This window comes from Cucurbita moschata, unplaced genomic scaffold (assembly GCF_002738365.1).
Source record: "Cucurbita moschata cultivar Rifu unplaced genomic scaffold, Cmos_1.0 Cmo_Scf00627, whole genome shotgun sequence".
NCBI classification, from domain to species: Eukaryota; Viridiplantae; Streptophyta; class Magnoliopsida; order Cucurbitales; family Cucurbitaceae; genus Cucurbita; species Cucurbita moschata.
The window spans coordinates 1-3,836 of NW_019269143.1; the positions used below are offsets into that span (position 1 = coordinate 1).

Below are 3,836 nucleotides of genomic sequence, written 5' to 3' on the forward strand. Positions count from 1 at the left end.
GCATGTCGGGTGCGATCATACCAGCACTAATGCACCGGATCCCATCAGAACTCCGCAGTTAAGCGTGCTTGGGCGAGAGTAGTACTAAGTTGGGTGACCACTTGGGAAGTCCTCGTGTTGCACCCCTTTTTTATTTCTTTTGCTCGTTATTTCAATTTCTCCCCGTTCCTTTACAAATGGCAACCTCCCCCGCTCACGCCCATCGCGTTTCTTCTCCCCAACGTGTCCGCGCGGGCCCCGCCGGCCGTTCCGAGCACGTGCGTGCACCCACCGTCGCCTCGATCATGCCGCCCCGCATGCGGTAAATGCAATTTGTGCGCATGGCATGTCGGGTGCGATCATACCAGCACTAATGCACCGGATCCCATCAGAACTCCGCAGTTAAGCGTGCTTGGGCGAGAGTAGTACTAAGTTGGGTGACCACTTGGGAAGTCCTCGTGTTGCACCCCTATTTTATTTCTTTTGCTCGTTATTTCAATTTCTCCCTTTCTTTACAAATGGCAACCTCCCCCGCTCACGCCCATCGCGTTTCTTCTCCCCGACGTGTCCGCGCGGGCCCCGCTGGCCGTTCCGAGCACGTGCGTGCACCCACCATCGCCTCGATCATGCCGCCCCGCATGCGGTAAATGCAATTTGTGCGCATGGCATGTCGGGTACGATCATACCAGCACTAATGCACCGGATCCTATCACAACTCCGCAGTTAAGCGTGCTTGGGCGAGAGTAGTACTAAGTTGGGTGACCACTTGGGAAGTCCTCGTGTTGCACCCCTTTTTTATTTCTTTTGCTCGTTATTTCAATTTCTCCCCGTTCCTTTACAAATGGCAACCTCCCCCGCTCACGCCCATCGCGTTTCTTCTCCCCGACGTGTCCGCGCGGGCCCCGCCGGCCGTTCCGAGCACGTGCGTGCACCCACCGTCGCCTCGATCATGCCGCCCCGCATGCGGTAAATGCAATTTGTGCGCATGGCATGTCGGGTACGATCATACCAGCACTAATGCACCGGATCCTATCACAACTCCGCAGTTAAGCGTGCTTGGGCGAGAGTAGTACTAAGTTGGGTGACCACTTGGGAAGTCCTCGTGTTGCACCCCTATTTTATTTCTTTTGCTCGTTATTTCAATTTCTCCCCGTTCCTTTACAAATGGCAACCTCCCCCGCTCACGCCCATCGCGTTTCTTCTCCCCGACGTGTCCGCGCGGGCCCCGCCGGCCGTTCCGAGCACGTGCGTGCACCCACCGTCGCCTCGATCATGCCGCCCCGCATGCGGTAAATGCAATTTGTGCGCATGGCATGTCGGCTGCGATCATACCAGCACTAATGCACCGGATCCCATCAGAACTCCGCAGTTAAGCGAGCTTGGGCGAGAGTAGTACTAAGTTGGGTGACCACTTGGGAAGTCCTCGTGTTGCACCCCTTTTTTATTTCTTTTGCTCGTTATTTCAATTTCTCCCTTTCTTTACAAATGGCAACCTCCCCCGCTCACGCCCATCGCGTTTCTTCTCCCCGACGTGTCCGCGCGGGCCCCGCCGGCCGTTCCGAGCACGTGCGTGCACCCACCGTCGCCTCGATCATGCCGCCCCGCATGCGGTAAATGCAATTTGTGCGCATGGCATGTCGGGTACGATCATACCAGCACTAATGCATCGGATCCCATCAGAACTCCGCAGTTAAGCGTGCTTGGGCGAGAGTAGTACTAAGTTGGGTGACCACTTGGGAAGTCCTCGTGTTGCACCCCTTTTTTATTTCTTTTGCTTGTTATTTCAATTTCTCCCCGTTCCTTTACAAATGGCAACCTCCCCCGCTCACGCCCATCGCGTTTCTTCTCCCCGACGTGTCCGCGCGGGCCCCGCCGGCCGTTCCGAGCACGTGCGTGCACCCACCGTCGCCTCGATCATGCCGCCCCGCATGCGGTAAATGCAATTTGTGCGCATGGCATGTCGGGTGCGATCATACCAGCACTAATGCACCGGATCCCATCAGAACTCCGCAGTTAAGCGTGCTTGGGCGAGAGTAGTACTAAGTTGGGTGACCACTTGGGAAGTCCTCGTGTTGCACCCCTTTTTTATTTCTTTTGCTCGTTATTTCAATTTCTCCCCGTTCCTTTACAAATGGCAACCTCCCCCGCTCACGCCCATCGCGTTTCTTCTCCCCGACGTGTTCGCGCGGGCCCCGCCGGCCGTTCCGAGCACGTGCGTGCACCCACCGTCGCCTCGATCATGCCGCCCCGCATGCGGTAAATGCAATTTGTGCGCATGGCATGTCGGGTGCGATCATACCAGCACTAATGCACCGGATCCCATCAGAACTCCGCAGTTAAGCGTGCTTGGGCGAGAGTAGTACTAAGTTGGGTGACTACTTGGGAAGTCTTCGTGTTGCACCCCTTTTTTATTTCTTTTGCTCGTTATTTAAATTTCTCCCCGTTTCTTTACAAATGGCAACCTCCCCCGCTCACGCCCATCGCGTTTCTTCTCCCCGACGTGTCCGCGCGGTCCCCGCCGGCCGTTCCGAGCACGTGCGTGCACCCACCGTCGCCTCGATCATGCCGCCCCGCATGCGGTAAATGCAATTTGTGCGCATGGCATGTCGGGTGCGATCATACCAGCACTAATGCACCGGATCCCATCAGAACTCCGCAGTTAAGCGTGCTTGGGCGAGAGTAGTACTAAGTTGGGTGACCACTTGGGAAGTCCTCGTGTTGCACCCCTTTTTTATTTCTTTTGCTCGTTATTTCAATTTCTCCCCGTTCCTTTACAAATGGCAACCTCCCCCGCTCACGCCCATCGCGTTTCTTCTCCCCGACGTGTCCGCGTGGGCCCCGCCGGCCGTTCCGAGCACGTGCGTGCACCCACCGTCGCCTCGATCATGCCGCCCCGCATGCGGTAAATGCAATTTGTGCGCATGGCATGTCGGGTGCGATCATACCAGCACTAATGCACCGGATCCCATCAGAACTCCGCAGTTAAGCGTGCTTGGGCGAGAGTAGTTACTAAGTTGGGTGACCACTTGGGAAGTCCTCGTGTTGCACCCCTTTTTTATTTCTTTTGCTCGTTATTTCAATTTCTCCCCGTTCCTTTACAAATGGCAACCTCCCCCGCTCACGCCCATCGCGTTTCTTCTCCCCGACGTGTCCGCGCGGGCCCCGCCGGCCGTTCCGAGCACGTGCGTGCACCCACCGTCGCCTCGATCATGCCGCCCCGCATGCGGTAAATGCAATTTGTGCGCATGGCATGTCGGGTGCGATCATACCAGCACTAATGCACCGGATCCCATCAGAACTCCGCAGTTAAGCGTGCTTGGGCGAGAGTAGTACTAAGTTGGGTGACCACTTGGGAAGTCCTCGTGTTGCACCCCTTTTTTATTTCTTTTGCTCGTTATTTCAATTTCTCCCCGTTCCTTTACAAATGGCAACCTCCCCCGCTCACGCCCATCGCGTTTCTTCTCCCCGACGTGTCCGCGCGGGCCCCGCCGGCCGTTCCGAGCACGTGCGTGCACCCACCGTCGCCTCGATCATGCCGCCCCGCATGCGGTAAATGCAATTTGTGCGCATGGCATGTCGGGTGCGATCATACCAGCACTAATGCACCGGATCCCATCAGAACTCCGCAGTTAAGCGTGCTTGGGCGAGAGTAGTACTAAGTTGGGTGACCACTTGGGAAGTCCTCGTGTTGCACCCCTTTTTTATTTCTTTTGCTCGTTATTTCAATTTTTCCCTTTCTTTACAAATGGCAACCTCCCCCGCTCACGCCCATCGCGTTTCTTCTCCCCGACGTGTCCGCGCGGGCCCCGCCGGCCGTTCCGAGCACGTGCGTGCACCCACCGTCGCCTCGATCATGC

At 56.6% G+C, this 3,836-nt stretch overlaps 12 non-coding genes across 12 annotated transcripts; all 12 read left to right on the forward strand.

The window, feature by feature from the left end:
• The first annotated feature begins 7 nt into the window (after positions 1–7).
• On the forward strand, positions 8–126 carry LOC111440635. Its single transcript, XR_002709985.1, has one exon. It is a non-coding gene; the product is annotated as a 5S ribosomal RNA (ribosomal RNA).
• A 204-nt stretch (positions 127–330) lies between these two features.
• Positions 331–449, forward strand: LOC111440643. Its single transcript, XR_002709993.1, has one exon. It is a non-coding gene; the product is annotated as a 5S ribosomal RNA (ribosomal RNA).
• Positions 450–651: 202 nt separating this feature from the next.
• Positions 652–770, forward strand: LOC111440641. The gene has a single exon (XR_002709991.1). It is a non-coding gene; the product is annotated as a 5S ribosomal RNA (ribosomal RNA).
• Positions 771–974: 204 nt separating this feature from the next.
• LOC111440642 lies at positions 975–1,093 on the forward strand. Its single transcript, XR_002709992.1, has one exon. It is a non-coding gene; the product is annotated as a 5S ribosomal RNA (ribosomal RNA).
• Positions 1,094–1,297: 204 nt separating this feature from the next.
• On the forward strand, positions 1,298–1,416 carry LOC111440639. Its single transcript, XR_002709989.1, has one exon. It is a non-coding gene; the product is annotated as a 5S ribosomal RNA (ribosomal RNA).
• A 202-nt stretch (positions 1,417–1,618) lies between these two features.
• Positions 1,619–1,737, forward strand: LOC111440640. Its single transcript, XR_002709990.1, has one exon. It is a non-coding gene; the product is annotated as a 5S ribosomal RNA (ribosomal RNA).
• A 204-nt stretch (positions 1,738–1,941) lies between these two features.
• Positions 1,942–2,060, forward strand: LOC111440644. Its single transcript, XR_002709994.1, has one exon. It is a non-coding gene; the product is annotated as a 5S ribosomal RNA (ribosomal RNA).
• Positions 2,061–2,264: 204 nt separating this feature from the next.
• Positions 2,265–2,383, forward strand: LOC111440637. Its single transcript, XR_002709987.1, has one exon. It is a non-coding gene; the product is annotated as a 5S ribosomal RNA (ribosomal RNA).
• A 204-nt stretch (positions 2,384–2,587) lies between these two features.
• On the forward strand, positions 2,588–2,706 carry LOC111440645. Its single transcript, XR_002709995.1, has one exon. It is a non-coding gene; the product is annotated as a 5S ribosomal RNA (ribosomal RNA).
• Positions 2,707–2,910: 204 nt separating this feature from the next.
• LOC111440638 lies at positions 2,911–3,030 on the forward strand. Its single transcript, XR_002709988.1, has one exon. It is a non-coding gene; the product is annotated as a 5S ribosomal RNA (ribosomal RNA).
• Positions 3,031–3,234: 204 nt separating this feature from the next.
• On the forward strand, positions 3,235–3,353 carry LOC111440646. Its single transcript, XR_002709996.1, has one exon. It is a non-coding gene; the product is annotated as a 5S ribosomal RNA (ribosomal RNA).
• Positions 3,354–3,557: 204 nt separating this feature from the next.
• LOC111440636 lies at positions 3,558–3,676 on the forward strand. Its single transcript, XR_002709986.1, has one exon. It is a non-coding gene; the product is annotated as a 5S ribosomal RNA (ribosomal RNA).
• Positions 3,677–3,836: the final 160 nt, after the last annotated feature.